We start from the raw sequence: 22335 nt of genomic DNA, 5'->3' as shown, positions 1-22335 counted from the left end.
CAGGAGGGGCAGGGCTGAGCTCTTCTCTGTGACAGTGACAGAGCCCAGGGAACGGCAGAAGATGTGCCAGGGAGGGTCAGTGGGACATGAGGAAAAGGTTCTTCACCCAGAGGTGCTGGACCCTGAACAGGCTCCCCAGGGAGGTGTCACGGCCCCAACCTGACAGTGTTCAAGGAGAGACTGGACAATGTCCTCAGACACACGGGGTGACCTGTGGGGTGTCCTGTGGAGGGACAGGAGTTGGACTTGATGATCCTTGTGGGTCCCTTCCAACTCAGGACATTCTATGATTCTAGGTGAACACACTCAGCACTCACATAGATACAAACAGCACAAATGACCTCATCCTGTTCCCCTCTGACAGTTCAGGATGAAGGTCTGGTGGTGGCAATGCAAACACACATATGTACAAAGTAAATCTGACAGTATATGGACGTAGACATTCAGTGTGACTGGTAGCTGTCCCTGGTTCCCAGTCTTGCCAGGACACCAGGTCTGTTCCACATGGCTTGTAAGAACTCTGGAAATCCTTCCTGAAGAGGGACTGGGCAGCTGCTAAGATGCCTGAATTAATGGGAGGACTTTCCCTCTTTCTTTCAGGTAACCTGTGTTTGACTACCTACTGCCTCTATAAAAAGCAGTGTTTTCCTGCTTTGTTTACAGATACCATTTTTAGGGTGTGGTTCAATGGTTTCTCTCTCATTTCCATTAGTTACCATTGTTTATTGTGCAAAATAGACTTCCCCACTTCCCCTGTTCCTTTGAGTTACATCTACCTGCAGCCTGTGAAGTGTTTCATATCTCTGGACCTCAGCAGCTCCAGTTCTCTGATGACTGTATGGTTGGGTTTTTTTTTTTGCAGTTGTCACAAGAAAAAATAAAAAAGTGTCCAGTTCTTATAAATCTATGGATTATTTAGTACAACACTTTATTTGAGAGACATTCCCCATGGGATTTGCAGCTTGCGAGTGCTGTTGTCGGCTGTGCTCTCAGTATGAGCAGGGCATGCTGGAGGGATCAGTGCACCCTGTGGACCCCAACGAACCATCTGTCAGGGAATTCCCAGCCTCTGCCGCAGCAGCATTTCTGCTACCCGCTGTGTAAAATGAGAGCTTCCAGGAATGTTAGCACCAAAAATACCAGAATTGCTGAAACGCTGAGCGTTCAGAGCGAGACTTCTTATCCCAACACTTCCCAACACTAAGATGCAGCTGGGCACTGGACTCTGGAGATGGTAGGACACACTTTTCTTATTAAAACATATCTTTCTCCTGTTGACTAATGAGATGCAAACTTTTACTATGTCCTGCAGGAAGCATGTAGTCCAAAATGGTGATGTTGTGCTATGTAGTTAAAAAAACTTTCCCATAGTGAGCATGAGATAAAATTAGAGGTATTAATTGATTTTTGAGGAAAACAGATTGATGAACAGAACTACCAGAAACTTAAAAATATTCAGGAGGAGACATACAGAATGAGTAGATGGCAATTTGGGCCCTTCATGACATTAGCCATGTCAAAGGTAAGCTAGCATTTCTGGGGCTAGAAGTTGCTTGTGAAGGCTGCCCTGTCCCATGCACCAAAGCATGGAGGGACTGTGAAGATCTTTCTGTCTCCTAGTTGTATTTCCTTTACTGTGCTCCAAGGTTAATTTTTGTAATGCATTTGCAGCATAGCTTAATGTTGGAGAGAAGTCTGCCACATAAGTACATAGAGTGTATCACACTTATCATGTCTTTCAAAAGAGAGAGCAGGAACAGAGAGGCTGGGATTCCACAGGTAGCTCAATATGTCTTAACTGTGAAGTGGAAAAGAAGGTAAAAAATAATACCTGGGCAGATGCTGAATGAATGTCGAATTTGCATAGTTACTTAGGCTCCTCTTACCTTTCCAGCAAGTACCAATGGAAGAGAACTGGACAGTGGGTCCTGGGTGAGAACATGACATTAAGAATGCCCTTTCCATCACTCACTAAAAGCAGCTGAGGAGCTCGTGTTACAGAGCAGGTGAGTGAGGTGAGAAGGCTGGGTGGTCTCTGGGTAGAAAAGGCAAAAAGAGAGACAACAGGTGGTAGAAGGAGTTGAAAAAGGAGAAGGAATTGGAGTAAAGGGAAATCTGGCATACTAGTATAGTATAAGCTTGAGAAAGTGTTATTCCCCCAGAAAACGTCTGAGAACATGTTGATCCATTGCAATAGCTGACAAATAGCAGAGGTGGCATAATGTCAGCTGATTAAATGGTTTATATGCCTTGTGTTTGAATGCTATGAATGGAAGGAACATGCATATACCTTTTGTCTGAGTGGTGGCTGTACTCTTCCTAGGTACTGTCACAAATTATTTATAATCTGAACACCAGTCTGAAGACCCAGAACATCTCCTGACAACAGAATGAGGTGTGTGCAGTTACAAACAGAACTATTATGCATAATCTTGTATTATCTTTTTCCATACCCGTGTCCCCATTACTTCCATGAGGGTCCATCCACAATCTCAGATCACATCTGTGAAATACATATTTTTCTCTCTGCTCATCCTAGGTGTTTTCTTGTTTGATTTCAGTGGTTCTGTATTGCAATGTGGAGGCATGGACATAGTCCATCTTTCATTAAGATGAGATTTTTGGCTACCCAAGGCAGGTGTCGTTCAGGATGGGACAAACATTAAAGAGCGTTTTGGAATGCTGTGATTTCACATACCAAGAAAAATATGGAACATTTCCAAGAGCACTTATGGATGGGAAAACTTCCTGCCAAGCTTAAATTCTAATACTCTCTGTACTCAGGAAAGTGTGTGCCATGAAGATCATCACATTTAGGCTGTGTGTATCTAAAATTATTACCAGCTTTCAAAGTAGTAGTATGTCGTGCAATACACAAAGTGCAACCTGTTCTTTCTTGTTTGCTTGCTTGCTTTCTCTCTCTCTTCCTAGTTTTCTCTTTTCCTCCCTCCTTTCCTCCCTCCTTTCCTCCCTCCTTTCCTCCCTCCTTTCCTCCCTCCTTTCCTCCCTCCTTTCCTCCCTCCTTTCCTCCCTCCTTTCCTCCCTTCCTTCCTCCCTTCACTTCGAGAACTGGAAAGCTGAATCTGTCATTGGTGACAATAAATCTCTGTAAGGATCTTCTTTCTGCAGGTCAGAAATACCTTCTTCTTAGTTTAGTGCCTCTTATACAACTCATATTTTTGTGCTCAGGAGACACAACTAACTCTTTCAGAATTTAAGGTCAGAGAACTCCATAGTCCACTTGCAGCAGCAGCTCTGGTGGCGTTCACCAGCTGCATCTATTTTAAACCTTCCCTTAGAGATGTTCCATTATGCCTATTATGGACCCATGTTTTTCCCAAGATCAGTTACCTTCGCATCAGCACTTGTGAGGTCACAAGCTATCTGACTCCAGAAATAGTCAATGCAAAATGACTCCTGTCCTCCACTTAAGACAGCAAATTACAAAGTGAGCAGGAATTAGTTTTCATTACCCCTCCCATTAATACTCCAGTCTGATTGCAAGAAATCTCCAATCCTGCTTTCCAGGATGGCTGGTGGCAGGGCCAGGTCAACCCAGTGCAATGTGTTGGACTTCTCTCCATTTCCTACGTATGCAACTTGAAGTAGATAATTGGACCAAGATGTTGTCATTTGAGGAACCTGTAATGTTACCTTCCATCAGCTGAACGTTTAAGAACAAATTCTTAAGTCATGATTTCTTACAGGTGAGAGATAAGCCCAAACATTTTCAAGTGCTTCAAGTGCACAGTGATTCTGGGGAGACCTTATTGTGGCATTTCTGTACTTGGAAGGGGCCAATAATAACCATGGGGACAGACTTGGACAAGGGGTGATGGTTTTAAACTAAAGGAGGGGAGATTCAGGTCAGACATGAGGAAGAGAATGCTTACACTGAGGATGGTGAAACACTGGCCCAGGTTACCCAGAGGAGTGGTGGATGCCACATCCCTGGAGACATTCAAGGCCAGGCTGGACTGGGCTCTGGGCAACCTGATGTAGTTGAAGATGTCCCTCCGCATGGCAGTGGGTTGTTGAACTAGATGAGCTTTGAATGGCCCTTCCAACAGGAAGTGTTCTATGATTCCTCCACAGTCAGGCTAGGTTGTTCATTTTGGATGGTCACTGTAATATTGTCCAAAGGGTACAGGGATTTTAGGCATCCAAATATGGTGTACAAAGTTGTTGTGGTCAGCCAGCAGCTTTAAAAAGATACCCACGGAGCTAGAAATATTTCTCCATGCTTTTTCTGAGCCACAATTGCAAGGCACTGACTTTGGAATTCAAGTTTTGTGTTTGGTATTGTTTGTTGAAAGAAATATGTGCTTTAGAACAGAAAAAATCCTTTGCTGTCTTTCAAGGTGTGGCAACAAAGGTGTTGTCTGGAAAGAACGAACCCCAGCCATTTCATGGGACCATAGTGTGGGAAGGGAGAGGGCTGAGGTGTGGTTTCTCTTTTTTGGTGCTCAGATATTGCTGGCCATGATGCAGCTTTCACAGCTTCACACATAAAGATGCTGTCCCTCAAGAGCATCACTTACACAGGAGTCAACACAGGGTGTCACCTGTTCCTTGAATATATTTAGCTGCTGCCTAGCAAACTACTTCCATATTTAGTCATAACATGGGAGGATTCCTTGGGTGTAAACCTCCCCATGCCTGGGAGAAGGAGGACCTCCCAATCCTGAATGCTGTTGCTGCAAACACCCTGACTGCTGTGGTCTGTGCAAACGGCTTCCTTCCTGCTGTCTCCTCCCCTCCTCACCTCCAACCATTCCAGCTCTTTTCCCTAGCAACTTCACAACTCCTTAAAGTACTCCCTGGAAATGTAGTGATGGAGTGCTAGTGAGGAACACTGAGGGAGCCGTAAGTGTCCATGTAGTAAAAGGTAGCCAAGTCTCCTTTACCATTCCTGACATCTGCTTGTAGAATCTGCCCCTAGCTGTTACATGATGCACCAGCGTCCAGTGCTGTTTGATATTTTAAGCTGCCCTCCTCCTTCTAGTGCAGGTATTAAGCAGTTTCCTCTGTTAAATACCTGTTTCAGATAAATGAAGCACTAAAGTGTTATTTTGAGGTCTCAGTGTGTAAAATGCTCTTGACTCCCAGGATGCGGCACCAGTGGTGCCTGCTCTCTGCTCAGACTGCACAGCCCCCTCGTGGCACTGATGGCAATGTCTGGGGTTGGAAACGATCCTTTCTGCCTGGAGTCTCTTCCTCATGGCCAGATTTTCCTCCTATTTGTTTTGTCAACACATTATATTCTGCTTATAATTGTTTACATTGTTGCGCCATGTGGGATGAAAAATAGTCAGTGACTGTTGGCTCCTTCTTTCTAGCCATTGTTCAGTTCACTTATACAACAAATGTCCTATATTGCTGCAAAAAGCAGTCAGGAAGAACTGGTTGATAGTGTGTGGCTACCATGTTCAGTGTTTTCCTTTATTCTCAGAGAGTCAGACCTGGAGGTTTCTTCCATGCGGTCATGTTCCCAGAATTGTTCTCATTTTAAGTTTTAAATAATAAAAATTAGTTCCTTTCATTACGTAACCTTGTAAACCTTACAAAATACAGGTTTACAATTTCTCTTCTTATAGAAAGCAATTCTAACTTTAAATTACAATTACATTGCTGGAAAACACTGTAGTGTGGTGAAAACTAATTTATTTGCTCTGATGGTTTTAACTGTTAAAGTAACTGTCATAGAACAGTTTCTAGATCTTGCTCTAGCAAATAAATAGATTTCTGGAGATAACTCCTGAAAATTAATTGTTTAAAAATGCCTCAAACTTAGGTAACTGCAGAAATGAGTTACAACAAATCAAAAGCACTGCTTCTGCTCTGCATGCAAAGGAATCTACCATCTTTATTCTCTACACATTGACAGGATTCCAAAGACTAATTACAGAAGAAGGTGACCAAGAGATTCACATTTTGTGCATCCCTCAGGTCACTTTTTTGCCTTATAGCATCCTCACTCTTCCTCTCCTATCTTCTTGCCATGAAACTCCCGGCTCTTCACTCGGAGCTTGTTGACCTGCGACTCTGCAATGTCAGCCCGCTCCTCGGCTTCCTCCAGCTCGTGCTGGATCTTGCGGAACTTGGAGAGGTTGACATTGGATAGTTCCTCCTGTGCGGAGAGAGGGAGTTGGTGGTGATGGGCCCAGGGCAGGGCTTCCACTTCTGCTGCAGCTCAGCCTTGTGTGGCTCTGGGACGTCTCAACGAGAAGGTCCAGAGCTCCATCCCCCACCCACTGCTGCTTGCACCTAAACCTCACACAGACCTCCTCCTCCTCCCTTACTCAGGACCTCACTGGGACAAGCTTCATCGGTACTGTGTGACTACTGAGGAACTAATTCATCACTAGAGTGCGTAATTTGTGTACTTATTCTCACACTTCTTTCATGCTCATGTATCAGGAAGGTTTGTCTCAATAACAAATATCCTAAAATGCTTGATTATCAATCCCTGGCATTTTCCAAATTTATATTATTCACCTCCTCAGCACCTGTGTGACAGTCACAGAAAGCAACAATAGTCCATTCTCCAACCAATACTTACAGCCTCCTCAGCTTGTCTCTTGTAGGATTTCACCTTCATTTGCAGTTTGTCCACCAGATCCTGGAGCCTGAGAACATTCTTACGGTCTTCCTCAGACTAGAGAGGTTGGTAAAAAAGAAAGAGAGTGAATTATTGGCTTCTCCACACCACAAAATAAAATTTCCCCTTGGAGTTCATCTGAAAAGCTTTGGCTTCCTGGTATGACAATGTGTGAACCCAAGGAGACCTCCTGCCTTACCTGGTAGGTCAGCTCCTTCACTCTCCTCTCATACTTGCGCACACCCTTCACGGCTTCAGCGCTGCGCTTCTGCTCAGCATCAACCTCCGCTTCCAGCTCCCGCACCTGCAAGGACAAGCCCATCTTTGGAGCTTCCCTGATGGCTGCTTATGTGACATGTTCACTCATGGACAAAGAGCAGCCCTACGCACTCTGGCCTCCAGCTTCTGGATTTGCTTCTTGCCTCCCTTCAGGGCCAACTGCTCAGCCTCGTCCAGACGGTGCTGCAGGTCCTTCACCGTCTGGTCCAGGTTCTTCTTCATCCTCTCCAGGTGGGCGCTGGTGTCCTGCTCCTTCTTCAGCTCTTCTGCCATCATGGCTGCCTGATGAGAGCAAAGGGTCAAGTCCATTTGGGGGCTGGACACAGTTTGAAGGAGAACATATCCAGCATCATCAATGAAAGGAGCTCCTGACTCACATCTGTGATGGCCTTCTTGGCCTTCTCTTCAGCATTGCGGGCTTCCTGGATCGTATCCTCCATTTCACTCTGAATTTGGGTAATGTCTGTTTCCAGCTTCTTCTTGGTGTTAATCAAGCTGGTGTTCTGTAGAGGGAAAACCACAGTGTTTTGTCCAGTGGACTTTTACCATATTTAGAAGAAAAAGAATTCCTCCTTTATTTAAGGTTTTATGAATGTTTCATGTGAAGAATGTGTACTGCTGATTATTGGCAATAGTAGATTGCTGAAGTGTCAGTGACATGCAGCTGTCAAAAAATGAAAATAGACCTAATGGTCTGTTCAGTTCTCTAAGAACTGTAGATATTATATCTATTCAACCCTACAACTTACTTGAGAGTGGAGGAGCTGCACACGTTCGGTGGCATCCAGAAGCTCCTGCTCAGCCAGTTTCCTCGAACGCTCCGTCTGCTCCAGAGCTGCCCGTAGCTCCTCAATTTCAGCCTGCAACAGGTTTGCTCTGCGCTCCACCATGGCCACCTGCTCCTTCAGGTCCTCCTGTGTCCTCAGGGCATCATCCAAGTGTATCTGGGTATCCTGAGAAAAAGAGAAATTGCAAGGTGGCAGTGTGTGCTTGCGTACCAAAACTGTCAGAGATGTCTCCTCTCTTTCAGCAGCTTTGCTGAACGGACCTTGAGCACTCCCTGGGTGTTCCTCAGGTTCTTTTGTGCCTCTGCAGCCACACGGTTGGCATGGCTCAGCTGGATCTCCATTTCATTCAGGTCTCCCTCCATCTTCTTCTTCAGCCGCAGGGCTTCATTCCTGCTCCTGATCTCAGCATCCAGGGTGCTCTGCATGGACTCCACAATTCTGAGGTGGTTTCTCTTCATCTGGTCAATCTCCTCATCTTTCTCTGCTATTTTCCTGTCAATCTCTTACTTCACTTGGTTGAGCTCAAGCTGGAGGCGCAGGATCTTCCCCTCTTCATGTTCCAGGGAGGCCTGGGCAAGTGGACACAAGCATTTGTAACAGCGAAAAAGATACTGTTCCTTTCTAATCAATTAAAGCATATTTCACAAAATCTCAGCTAACTGCACTCTCCAGCCAGAACAGAGGGGGACCAAACATTTTTCGTCATGTGTCCCCATTGCTTATATTTTTAGTGCGGACACCAAAGATTATGGGCCTGTACCTCAGCTTCCTCCAGAGCAGCCTGGATTTCAGATTTCTCCTGCTCAATCTGCTTCTTGACTTTCTCCAGCTCATGAATCGCCTTTCCTCCCTCTGCAATCTGCTCCGTGAGGTCGGAAATCTCCTCTGTGGGAACAACCACCAATGGCATGGTCAGGCACAGAGCGCAACGGGAAGGGCCCTGTCACACCAAGGTGACAGACATCCCTGCCCACCTGCAGGCACAGACCCATGTGCAGCGGTGCGTAGTGCTGGACAGGAGAAAGCCCTGCCAGGAGCAGAGGGACGGGCACTTACGCTGCAAGTTCTTGTTCTCCCGCTTCAGCGTTTCCAGGTGGTCCAAGGACTCCTCATAGGCATTCTTCATCTTAAAGAGCTCCGTGCTGAGAGATCGAGCCTCCTTCTGGGAGGCTTCCAGCTCAGCCTGTGTCTCCTCGTACTTCTGCTTCCATTCTGCCAGGATCTGAAGAGAAACCAGGTGTGAGTTTGGATGTGGCCATCAGGAGGGGATGCTCTGCTCAGGAACCCCAGGTCTGGAGCCCAAAAGACCTTGTCAAAGTTCTTCTGCTTCTTATCCAGAGCTGCGCAGGCAGCGTTTGATCGCTCCACATCAATCATCAGGTCCTCCACTTCATTCTGCAGCCTCTGCTTTGTCTTTTCCAGGGAGGCACATTTGGCATTCACAGCTTCAACATGTTCCTCTGCCTCCTGCAGGCGCTGTGCCAGCTTCTTCCTGGGAGGAGACAAGCACAGCTCCAGGTGAAGAAGCAGATATTCATAATATGGTGCTTTTCTCAACAGTGTGCTTTGCCACTTCACAGTCTGTGGACCACATCCCTCTTCTATTTGTCCACATACTACATGATTTCTGTCCGTTATTCTCTGCCTCCTATACATATTTGCCTTTATCTTTTTCTTTTCCCTCCCACATGCATTACTGGATGTCTTTGCTATGCTTATGCCACCCCAAAGCAGAGCATTGGTTTCTTCCTGACAATATCATGGTTGTCTCCTCAGACTTCTGTCCTTAGTCTGCCATCCTTCCCCACGTACTTGGCCTCCTCCAGCTCCTCTGTGCGCTGAATAGCGTCAGTCTCGTATTTGGTTCTCCACTGGGCCACTTCGCTGTTGGCCTTGGACAGCGCACGCTGCAGCTCCCCCTTGGCTTCCTGCTCCTCCTCATATTGTTCCCGGAGCAAGTCACAGTCGTGGCGAGCAGACTGCAGGGCGTGCGCCAGGGCACTCTTGGCCTGTAGGAACAAGAGTATTTGGACAATGAATGGAAATATCCTTGGAAATCTCCTGACTGAGGTGTTACTGGACACTGGTTTATCCATCTATGCAAAATGACAATACAATGACTGGGGAAAGAACCTGGTATTGCCAAAGGAAATAATGGGGAAGCTCCAAGTAATAGCTAACATGAGAAGACTTGGACTGAAGTAGCTGTGGTATTATTTGTGTCTTATCATAGTTTTTTAGTTGTGTAAGTGTCTGAAACACATGTTAGAGAGGAGAAATCTAATACATAACACAGGATATGGATATTTCATACATTTATGACAAAACCTTCTCACCTTTATCTCTTCCTCTAAGTGCCTCTTGAGTTCCTCAATCTGTTGTGTGAATGCCTGCTTGCCTCTTGACAGCTGAGAAACCAATGCATCCTTCTCCTCCAGCTGGCGTGAATATTCACCTGGAAAAGTTTGCAAACACACAAACATTTTATTGCCATTGACGACAGTATTGTGGACTTTTGTGACTCTAAATCCAAATAGTTAGCAGAACTTCAAAAATCTATTATCCCGTTCCAGACATTTCTCATTACAGGGTAGACAAGGCATGTTGGACTGACCTAGAAGGTTCATTTCTGCATTAACTCTCTGACATTATTCATTTGAACATCAGCCATGTGAATGTCTCACCTGACTCGGTCTGCAGACGAGCTCTTTGAGCATTGAGGTCATTGACCATGCGCTGATGTTCTTCTTCCTTTGTTTTAATCTCACTTAGCTGATCTTCCAGTGTGCGGCACATCTTCTCCAGACTTGCCTTGTGTCAACATACAGAAGGGGAAGGATTAACCATTCACACTCTCAGAAAGAGCAGGCACAAGAAGTTGCATTGTAGAGAATTTCAATGGGACAAAAACATCAGTAAAGTGTTCATGTACCTTGGCTTTGGAGACAGACTCCATGTTACTGGCCAAGTCGTCAATCTCCATCTTCAGCTCGCTCTTCTCCTTCTCCAGCTTCTGCTTCACTCGCTGCAGGTTGTCGATCTGCTCCCCAAGCTCAGCTGTGCTGTCCGCGTGCTTCTTGCGCAGGGCGGCAGCCGTGGCTTCGTGCTGCAGCGTGGCCTCTTCCAGGTCGCGACGCATCTTCTGAAACTCTGCCTCACGCTTCTTGTTCATCTCAACCTGAGCTGCTGTAGCCCCTCCTGCTTCCTCCAGGCGCTCGCTGATCTCCTCTAGCTCCCTGGAGAGGTCAGCGCGATGCTTCTCGGCTTTTGCCCGAGAGGTTCGCTCGGCCTCAATTTCCTCCTCCAGTTCCTCAATACGGGCCTGTGGAACATTAGGGACCCTTCATACCCAGTCCCTCCTTCTACCTGACCTGAGACTGGGAGAGAGAGGGGAAGGAACAGAGACTTGCCTGAAGCTCCTTGATCTTCTTCTGTAATTGCATGCCCAGGGATTGCTCATCCTCGATCTTGCTCTGGATCTGGCTGATCTCAAAGTCTTTCCTGTGGGCAAATAAAACCATGTTAGAGATCAGGGAAAAAAGACAAGCACAACCAGCCCAGCACTCAGGTGCCCCACAGCCACACTTACTTCTTCAGTTTCTCATCCAGCTGCTGCTTATCATTTTCCAAATCCATTATATTGTCATGGGCCAGCTTCAGGTCTCCTTCCAGTTTCCTCTTAGCTCTCTCAAGGTCCATGCGCAGTTTCTTCTCTTGCTCCAGGGACCCTTCCAGCTAAAGAGAAGAACTTCAGTGCTCAACTGGTGGTGGTTGACTGTAACAGCCTTAATCTCCTCCTATACATTTGTGCTTACATCGTCCACTTGCTGCTCCAGCTTGGTCTTGGCTTTGGTCAACGTATTGACTTTGTCCTCTTCTGCCTGCAGGTCATCCAGTGTCTGCTGATGGGCCTCTTGGAGGGCTTTCTTCTCTTTTGTCAGCTTGGCGATGGTCTCATCCAGGGCTGCCATCTCCTCTGTCAGGTTTTTCACCTTTGAGAAAAAGAGAGCAAGTGTCAATAAAGGAAGTACATACAGAAGTCCTGTAACAGCACAGTGCTCTTCTCTGGAGCACAAGTGACATGATCTGCCTGATACCTTGTTTTCAGTGGCATGTTTTTCCTTCTCAACCTTGGCCAATGTTAACTCAAGGTCATCAATATCTTTCTTCAGCTCTGAACATTCATCCTCCAGTTTCCTCTTCTTGGCTGTCAGCTCAGCATTGATTTCTTCTTCATCTTCTGCTCTCTCTGTTAGCTCCTTGATTTTGGCTTCCAGCTGGATTTTGGTTTTGATGAGCTGGTCACATCTTTCCTCAGCATCAGCCAAGCTATCTGCTTCCTGATAGGGAGACATAGGTTTTCTTTTTTAACAATATTTAGAAGTTTATCTTCTTCATCTTTTATCTTACTAAATTGACATACATAAAAACCATATCTGAAATAGCCCTTTCACTCAAACAGTTAAACAATGATTTCCGTTTTTCTGTTTGCAGGACACCCCTGCTCAAAAGGAGTTGGGGGTTCAGGTACAACCCTGTCCTGAGTATTTCAACTTGGTTGGCTATGGAAGGCTTCGTCCTCAGAAAGCAAGAACACTGATTCCCACTTGGAGATCCCTATCTCTGTACTGGCTGCTAGAGGGCTCACCATGCTGCTGAGAGACACCAGTTTCTGCAGCTTCACAGTAAACATGATGCATGATTCAGCAAATATCTGACATCTGGTCATCTATAGCCTGAGCTTTTGCTTGCAAAAGAGTAATCTGAAAGAATAAACTCTTTTTATGAGTGGGAAATAAATGGTGATACTCACCGCCTGCACTTGAAGCTGCAAATCATTTTTCTCCTGCAGCAAAGAAACCATTTTCTCCTCCAGCTCCTTCCTCTTTGCTTCAGACTTTGCAAGATCTTCCTTGGTTTTCTCAAACTCTTCCTTCATGTTGGCCATCTCCTTCTCCGATTCTGCGCTCTTCAGCAAGGGCTTGATCTTGAAGAACAACTTCATCCAGGGCCAGTGCTTCACATTCATGAAGGACCGAACATTGTACTGGATGCAGAAGATGGACTCCCTGAAGCATAATTAAAATATACATTGAATATTTTCAGTATGACAAGTGTTAAACACTTTCCCCCAAGTACAGTGACATTAACTGAAGATGTACCTTCTCTGTACCATTCTCTGGAACTCCACTCTCATCAGGAAGCCCCTGCACAAGGCTTGTGTGCGGGTGATGAGCTGTGCCAGCTTCTCATCCCTCATCTCCTCCAGCAGTCCCAGCAGCCCAGCTTTGAAGAACACCTTGAGAAAGGGAAAGTTGCAGTACATCATTGTCAGGTAGAGCAAAGCACAGGCACACAGGGGGTGAAACAAGAGGGGGTTGTACCTTGGTGTGGCCAAATTTGTACTGGGTGTGGTCCACATCGATTGACCCAAGAAGCTTCTCAGAAGCCTTCTTGCTATCGATGAACTGTCCCTCTGGGATGGCGCTGGCATTAAGCACCTTGTACCTGTGGAAAGAGAGCAACTATGAATGAAAGCAATATCAAGTCACAAAGTTATACAGTTTATTGAGATTAACAGCAGTCTTTGCATCAGAATAAGGCTGAGCAAGTTGGAATTTCACTCCTTGTTTAGAGATACAGTTATAATGAAGAGCTAATCTGGTTAAGAAATCTGTCTTTAGGTGATCAGTCATAGATGAAAAGAGGGCACTGATCTCCAGCCATTTCAGTCTTCTCTCCTTTTCACTTAAACTACACTGTAGAAAATTGCTACTATGTGCACAGGAGGAAAATATCTTCCCTTGAAACTTACAGCTTTTAATCTTGTAATCACTGGCTTGTGTATCTATTGTGCTTCCATACTCAGAGACACTGGCAAAGTTCAGTTCTGCGATGACCAGCAATCAGTGAGAACAAATCAATTATCTCTTCATTTAATAGCTCTTACCTCTGTTTAAAGTCAGCATAGAGGACTCTGCTGGGGAAACCTTTCCTGCAGATTCTGATGCCTTCCAGCACGCCGTTACAGCGCAGCTGGTGAAGTACCAGCTCATGCTCCATGGCACCTACCGATTCAGAGCATAAGTGAATACCATAGTTTGCAGTGCAGAGGACAATGGCTTTATCAGAGGAAATACTTTTTCTGCTTGAGCATCTTACCAGGTGTTTTTGTTTCATTTGGGATGATGCAACGGACAAAATGGGGGTGAGTGCTCCGTAGATTGGTCATCAGCTTGTTTAAGTTCTCCTGTGAGACCATGATTTAGCGTGTGTTTATATTAAATATGGAAAATGTAACTCTTAGATAATTTGAAGGTTGCATAAATGGCCTATCAATGGTGATGCACTGGGCTGAAAAATGTCAACTGATGATTTCTCAATCAATAACTCAGTCCCTTCTGATTCTGAACATTGAACATTACCTTTTAGGATATGAAAAATGTTGCCATCAACCCAATGGGAGATAGAGGGTGGGTACTTCATAGTTTTCTTAGAAAATACATGTTTATTTTAACTATAAGTTCAGGACTTTATAGTATTTTTTTCATGCCTTAAGATTTTTATTTTGGTTTTTAATAAGGATCTGAACAAAAGTTTTTTGTTATTTTACTGTGGTTGAGGAGTTGAAAGATCAGTGAAATTCTACTTTGCATATATGAAAAGATATAGCATTTACTTACCCGGAAAAGAGCTGACACAGTCTGGAAAGAAGAACCCTTCTTCTTGCCTCCCTTCTTTCCACCACCACCACCACCACTAGCCTCTGATAAAATGAAGATAATGATACATTTATGGCTTTTGGGCCCATTCATAATTTTTCAGAACCACTGTGCACCAAAGAGATGACATTCCAGAGAACTGACCTGCCTCTCCACCAGCAGAGGCAAAGAGTAAGGCCAGTGTCTTCACAGATGATTTCTGGTACAACCCAATGACGGTTTCATTCAGGGGGTCCTTGTTCTTCTCCAGCCAGCCAGAGATGTTGTAGTCCACTGTGCCAGCGTAGTGCACCAGGGAGAAGTGAGCCTCAGCCTTGCCTTTACCAGGTTTGGGCTTCTGGAAGTTGTTGGACTTGCCCAGATGTTGGTCATAGAGCTTGTTCTTGAAAGAGGTGTCAGTTGCCTTGGGGAACATGCACTCCTCTTCCAGGATGGAGAAGATGCCCATGGGCTAGGAGAAGCAGCAAAAAATAACACTGATAAAATACAGATGTACGTTCAGAAGGAGACCACAGTAAGGCACAGGGAACAGAAATGCATTCAACATTTGTATAAAAAGTGGATCAAGTCTTTTGTTAAGTTTTGCACATGCGGTTCTAGATAAAATATGAATTTCTGTCTGAAACAAATATATTTCAGAACTGACAGTGTCACAATAATAATGAAAAGTTATCTAAATAATATGGTAGCTGATGAATCATAATGGGATTTTAAATATTTGCACTGTTATTTTCCAATGTAAATTTGTATAGCTGAAGGTGCCTTACTAAAATCTACCTTGTTCAACAGATCACTAGGTATTTCAGCTACTGCATGAAATCCTATTTTTTATTTGTCTCTTCTCATTCTTTTACAAGAGGATGTTACATAAAATAGTGTCAGCTTGTAGTGATGGTTTTATTAATCCCTGTTTCTGCAGTACCTTTTTACTCTACGCACCTATGATTTTACTTAGAAGTTGTGTTTCAGAAATCACAGTTTTAATAATGAAACCATAGTAATAGGACTGAAAATTGTGTGTATTTCTGAAAAGAGATCTTTCATCTTTGTAGACTGGAAGACCATCAAATTTTGTGTGATCACTTTAAGTCTTCTATGGCCAGACAACCAAAAGTACAGTTATTTGTTTTTAAATGCATAATGTAGCTAACGGGTCACTTAAAGGCACTTCATTTGTAGCCTACTTACAAAGGTCCTTAGAAATTATTTTCAGTGAAAAAGTACTTTTTGAACACAAATAGTCAGGAACATAAATGGATAGTAATAGGTTTGTAAAGCATTAGGGCAAAAAATAAGGCTGAATAAAAATCCTGTCAATTCTGTCACAAAGAAATAACAAAATCTTATAAGTAATCAACATACTTTTTCAATGAGCTCAATGCAGGCAGCCAGGTCCATCCCAAAGTCAATGAACTCCCATTCAATTCCCTCCTTCTTGTACTCCTCCTGCTCCAGCACGAACATGTGGTGGTTGAAGAACTGTTGCAGTTTCTCATTGGTGAAGTTGATGCACAGCTGCTCCAGGCTGTTGAACTGCTCGGTGCAAAGACAAGATTTACTCATTCTCATGATGAATAATTGCCTTTTTCTGTGCACTCAGACTGCCTTCCAGGGATGCCCAGTTAAATATATGTTAATGTTAAAACATCCCATTAACCATTTTAAAGAGGTTGGATTCTTTTTTCTTTGCTAGCTCAGTGATGTTTACATGCAAAATTTATTTTTAAATCAAATTCCAAAATGATTTGGTAGTCTTATCCCTTTCAGAGTGGAATTTACTTCACTCTTTTTTCTTGTATTGTGTAAATTTTCCTATTGCCCTTACAAAAAAAAATAGACATTATCTGTGTCTGCACTAATGGAAACCAATGCATTTTTCCTTTTCAAATCACCGTTTGGCCCTTCAGAACCAGAAGATACATATTGCTGTCTTTTTCCAAAGCCTCAGCACAAGCTTTTGTAGGACTTAAGTCTACCTTTCTCTTCCTACATTCCATGACATTGTATCTTTGGTACTTATGTGCTGTTTGCCAGTGGATTTTTTCAATACTAACCCCAAATTATTGAAAAGCTACGTTTGTGCTAATTATGTAAACAGCAGCTGCTTATTCCTTGTGTATCACATAAAGCTGTTACACACAGATCCATTGAAGCTCATGGATTGTGCTGAAGAAAAAGTAGTGACACATACAAGGAAGGAAAGCATTTCCAGGAAAAAAAAAATGAACTTTTTAAACAAAAATGTAAAACTTGATTTGACATTACAAGTGAATAGAATGTTTTTAAAAAACCCCAAACACCAAAAAACAACAACAATGACAAAACCCAACAAAAATCCCCACCATAATTCCCCAGAGTCTCTTAAGCCCTGATTGCCTTTTCAATATTTTACTATGATTTCTGTGGTACTTGCATCAAAGATCTCAAAGCCAGCAATGTCCAGGACACCAATGAAGTACTGTCTGGGCTGCTTGGTATCCAGCTGTTGGTTGATGCGAACAACCATCCACAAGAACATCTTCTCATAGACAGCCTTTGCCAGAGCACCTACTGAATTGTTCACCTAAAATGAAGAAGAATGGAGCAGAATAAAAATAATATCCAGAGCAAATAGTAAGTGATGCAAGGCAGATGTTCCCAGTCACCAACTGGTTCTTACCTGCTGCACAGTTTGACCCTTGGTCACATATTCATTGCCAACCTTGACTCGGGGGTAGCAGAGGGCCTTGAGCAGGTCTGCTGAGTTCAGACCCATCAAATAGGCGGCCTTGTCAGCAACTATACAGAAAGAGAGAAGGAAACAGTGACAGAGGAGAATGGTTATTGAAACTGGTCCTTCTCTAACATGTAACTGCAGAGCTGCAGGTTTCAGCACTGCAATCCTGTGATAGCTTGGAGGGCAATTTAGAAGCATGACAATGATGATAGTTGAGAATTATGTCTTTATGAAAGTAAATTGGAGCAAGATAACTGAATGCCAACTGCCAGCTATGTAACTGGCGCTGTTACTCAGAGTTCTAGATTTTGCTAATACCTTCTGTGCCGTCCGGCTCTGCCTGCTCCTCACGCTGCTTCTGCTTGAACTTCAAGTTCCCATAGTGCATGACGGCCCCTGTCAGCTTGTAAATGGCTGTTTTCTCATCAGCAGTGAAGCCCAGGATGTCAATGGCACTCTGGCAACAGAAGCAGTCAAATAAACCTCTGGGCCGTTAAATGGAACTTTCCCCATACCAATATCCTCTGTGTCACTTACATCTGTAGCCATCAGTTCCTCCTGGTCATTAATGCTGGCAACAGTGATCTCACCTTGACTCACAAACTGGTAGTCATATGGGTTGGTGGTAATGAGGAGCATGTCTATAAAGAGGAATAGGACATATTTGGTCATAAGAATGAAGACAAACATTAAACACATTCAAATTCCATCAAAGAATTTACAATACTTCCTACCAATGAGCTCCGGCTTCTTGTTGGACATGATCTGATAGAAGATGTGGTAGCTTCTTTCTGCTTTGAGTTGGAAAGTGACTCTGGACTTCTCCAACAGATCTGTCAAGGACAGTAGGACAGAGTTAGGCATGAGAAAGTACACTGAGGTGGAAAAGGATGAAGGAAAGTGATCTCGTCAAGAGGTGTCTTACATGTTTCAATGTCAGCAGAAGCCAGTTTGCCTGTGGCTCCAAAGTGGATTCGAATGAATTTGCCCTTTAAAAGGGAAAGAAAAAAGTAATTTTGAAATTTCACTTACACTACAAGTATATCACCTTACATTGCCCACAGAGGACAAGATTTAAACTTAGAATTAATTTTGAATTATTTTTTCTTATTTTTCATTAAGTATCAAAACAGAATGAAAAAACAAATCAATAAAATTTGTATACTGGAAATATTAAGGAAAAACTCAGTTGAGTTGTTGTCCAGTGGACTACCCTGAATGCCCAGGGACAAGAAAACCACTAAGCAAGCCTTTTATTAGGTCATTTATGCCTCAACTCGAATAAGGAATATAGAAAAAGCAAAGATGCAGGTGCTATTTTTTAATCAGATATGATGCTGTGAAGGTAGATTTTTATGGTGAAAATATTAAGAGTTTTTTGAATCTTGTGGAAAACAGAAGGCAGGTGTTATTTTTTGAGCTGTGGGGAGAGGAGGCAACACAACCAGAACACAGAACTTTAGCCTGAGACTGTGGATTGGATTGTCATATTGTTAATAATGTGGTCTAGTTAGATAGCTCTTAGTTGATAAAAATATGAAGAAACTACTAGTTCAATGACTACAATAATCCAAACATGACACTTCAGAAATTACAGTTTCTGTTCTGACATCATTGTTCACTTGTAAATGTCAGCTTCTCTTATCAACAACTTACAAAGCGTGAGGAGTTGTCGTTCCTCACGGTCTTGGCGTTTCCAAAGGCCTCCAGCAGTGGGTTAGCACTGATGATTTGATCCTCAAGCGTTCCCTGCAGGATGATAGATATTGCTGGTTATCCTTTCCAAAAATCATGTCAGAAACAGAAGAAAGCTTTGATTCAAGCCAGCATCTATTAATTTACCTGCATTTTGCCTGACTGCTTCTCATCCTTCTTCTTCTCCCCACTGGCTGCAATTGTTGCAAAGTACTGGATGACACGCTTGGTGTTCACAGTCTTCCCTGCACCGGATTCTCCGCTGTCAAAGCAAAGAGAGGAGGAGAGAGCGTGTGGTCAGGCAGGAGATCCCCTGGCACCGGGCAGCCCTGCGGGGACCCATCAGGGAGTGTACGTACGTGATCAGGATCGACTGGTTCTCGCGATCTGTGTAGGAGGAAGAAACAAATAGACTTGGTAAATGAAGAACATAAAAAGACTGAAAATTAATGCAGTTAAATATAAGTTATAACAAGAAGACTGCCTGCATGCTTTTTCCTTGGCTTACTAGTAACAGTTTTTTAAGAACTCAATTCTTTGCAAAGTAATGCTTTTCTATCAACAATGAAAACCTGTGAAGGGACACAAGGGACACGTTTCTTCCCTCCTACACTCTTTAGGGTCTTTTTTTTTTTTTCTCCTGCATCTAGCATATTGTTTATGTTACTTGTTCATTTGTTTGTTTTGTTTGTTTGTTCATATTCTGCTACAGAGATTATATTTAGAGAGGTAGAGAAAGAGAGAGTAAGGACCCACAACAAAGCAATCCTCAGAGTGGATAATAGTTATGTGCTCAATAGCGCACAGAAATAAAAGAATGAAAAGCTGGAAGCAAAAGTAGCAGCGATATATAACTATTTCATTTTTTCATGTCATGCTTTTATCAAGACAAATCTGAACTTTTGTGATATTGATGATTCAAGTAACCCTTTGATTGCTTCACATAATTAGTCAGATATTTCACATCACATATCCATCTCATACTCTTTTCACTTCCACTGTTTCACTACAGACAAAATTATCTTTCTTGCTCTGTTTGGTCCATTTGACTTATCGTTTCTTCGGACACACTATCTGTGGTAATATACTTCCTTTTTAGAAATACTAACATGAAAAAATGCTATGCAAATTAGCCGTCAATACTATGACTGAAATAAAAGTCTAATGATGAGCTAAGAAAATGTCAGCATATTTGTTAGGAAAACTTCATAACTATTAATATGACATTTTGAGAAAATCATGCTCACAGCCACTTGCCTGTTAGCATGAACTTAAAAAAGAAAAATGCCAAATACCTCACTGATTGCAGGAGTGTCTTTCATTTAAGAGTAGAAACAATGGTGTGAAGATGGTAAAAAAACCACAATAGTACGTATGCATCAAAATCGTGAAAGCTTTGAAAATGTCTACTCCTACTAATGGGACAGAGTATCCCTTCCAAGAAATTCATGGTAATGTCCTTCTGAGACAGATGGAGCCACTCACCAGTTAACATGAACTGATAGGCGTTGTCAGAGATGGAGAAGATGTGTGGAGGGGCCTCCTGACGCTTCTTGCCTCTGTAGGCCAACACCACCTCCGGGTTGTACACCGGCAGCCACTTGTAGGGGTTGACGGTGACGCAGAAGAGACCCGAGTAGGTCTGCGAGGAAGGGACACAGCACGTTGCCTTCCCCTGAGCCTGGCAGAGCAGTTCTCCCAGCTCCCCAAAGGAAGACTGCTGCTGATACTTACGTAGATCATCCAGGCTGCATAACGCTCTTTGAGGTTGTACAGCACAGCGGGTTCGTGGAGGTGGGTCATCATGGCCATGTCCTCGATTTTATCATACTTGGGAGGGTTCATGGAGAAGATTTGATCTTCCTTCACAGTCAGGGTCTGTCAGAGGAAAGAAAGGTACACGTGTGCGTGCTCGGATGTCAGAGTAGGAATTAAATGCTGTTTGTAAACCCTGCATTTTGCTCACCTCTCCAGCTTCAGTCTTGACGGTGACCTTCCCTGATTCCCTACTCTGGATTGTCCCTTTCACAAAGGATTCCTTGGGATGCACCACAAAGACGGATGATTTGGCATCAAAAGGCTTGTTCTGGGCCTCGATTCTCTCCTTTTCTGACTTTCGGAGGTAAGGAGCTGCCTCCCCAAATATCGCCATCTCAGCGTCTGACGACATGGCTGCTGTTGATGGAGGGGCTTGTCAGCAGAGAGCGCTGTGGAAGAACAGATATGTTACCCAAATGAGTCAACATTTTTCATTGCTATTCAGTTCATTGAAAAACTTAAACAATGTCATAGAAAGAGATCTTTGTGAAGAATCTCAGGCAGTTCTTTGGTCCACCTTCCCATGAAAAGCAAGACAAATGTTGGATCAAGATACTGAGAGCCTTTTCCAGTGAAGTTTTATCTCCAAGGATGCAGATTCCTCAGTCCCTCTTCATCCCTGTTTAATGTCTGACCACCTTTATTGTGATTTTTTTTTCTAATATCAGATCAAAATTTGTATATCTGCAACACGTCTGTTATCTCTCATCCTTTCACTCTGCATGTGAGAAGAATCTGGCTCTTTGTACTGTTTAACCACCTACCCAAAAAATTATAATGGGGTTGTCTTCTTGCTATCATCAACAGCAATAAGACAACCCCATTTCAATTTTGTTTCCAGAGCAGACAAACCCTATCCTTTCAACCTCTCCTCATACATAATTTGCTTCTAACTATGTTGTAAGCCCTCCAGAATTTCAACATCTTTCTTCTCCATCATTCTGGTTGCTAGTGGTGACAAGAAATATCAAGCTTCTAGCACTGACATATTTCCAGCACTGTTGTACTCTATGTTGTGATTCAAATTTTGAAAAACTGAAAGATTAGTGTTTCTTTTTACATGTCTAGACATCTACATAACTTTGGAAAATGGCTAAGTTACTTATGCCTGGTCAAGCTGAGCAGGTCAGCTTCTACATTTTTTTCATATTCTGTGTCTAATGCCTCTAACCCATCACCAAAAAGTTGTTCTTTCCAGTTAGATTGATAGGTCCCAGGAGATTGGAAATTTCACCAGGAAAATTTTAAATTATAATATTTGTAGAGGAACGCTGCAAGGCTGCTGTGGTTGAATTTAACATCAATAAAGCACTTGCAGTTTTCTGTGCTCAAAGGTTTAAAAGCATGCTGTAAAGTGCTTTGTGTCATTCTGCAAGTAAATATTAAGGAATGGGTTCCAAAGCAGAACTGGAGCATCACCGTGAGGCACCATGCCAGAGGAACAGGATATTCACACCACCTACCTGGAGTTACCAAACCCAAAAGTCCACATTAAAAGCCTCGCTTGCCTATACAGAAAGCAGAGGTAGGTGACTCAAGAAGGTGGCAGAAGGTCCAAATGTCTTTTGCTGGTGCTCTGAATAATTTGCTGGAGTTGTTTACTCCTCGTCACAAACTTTTTAAGCAGCCCAGCATCGTAACATCATGTTTGAACAAGGTGTGCACCTTCCCTCTCTGTGTTACTTGAAGGGGAGTTTTAGGGCCAAAACCATCAAA

The 22335-nt window shown here is 43.4% G+C and overlaps 1 pseudogene across 1 annotated transcript; it reads right to left on the bottom strand.

Annotated features, from left to right (window-relative positions):
- Nucleotides 1-5974: 5974 nt before the first annotated feature.
- LOC308047849 (myosin heavy chain, skeletal muscle, adult-like) lies at nt 5975-20971 on the bottom strand (annotated as a pseudogene). Its single transcript has 38 exons — nt 20768-20971; nt 20536-20679; nt 20287-20443; nt 19161-19188; nt 18949-19063; nt 18763-18855; nt 18032-18095; nt 17841-17939; nt 17644-17747; nt 17425-17563; nt 17050-17168; nt 16804-16953; nt 15753-15923; nt 14535-14841; nt 14352-14434; nt 13831-13918; nt 13619-13736; nt 13053-13176; nt 12831-12967; nt 12482-12737; nt 11766-12008; nt 11484-11660; nt 11258-11403; nt 11079-11169; nt 10601-10990; nt 10353-10479; nt 10005-10123; nt 9481-9677; nt 8977-9160; nt 8725-8890; nt 8429-8553; nt 7929-8237; nt 7630-7833; nt 7258-7383; nt 6992-7162; nt 6801-6905; nt 6563-6658; nt 5975-6130 (listed from the first exon to the last, which is right to left on the bottom strand). The product of its transcript is annotated as a myosin heavy chain, skeletal muscle, adult-like (transcript).
- Nucleotides 20972-22335: the final 1364 nt, after the last annotated feature.

This window comes from Nesoenas mayeri (genome assembly GCF_963082525.1).
Source record: "Nesoenas mayeri genome assembly, chromosome: 19".
NCBI lineage: Eukaryota > Metazoa > Chordata > Aves > Columbiformes > Columbidae > Nesoenas > Nesoenas mayeri.
Note: the sequence above shows the minus strand (reverse complement) of the source record. Positions and strands in the feature narration are given on the sequence as shown.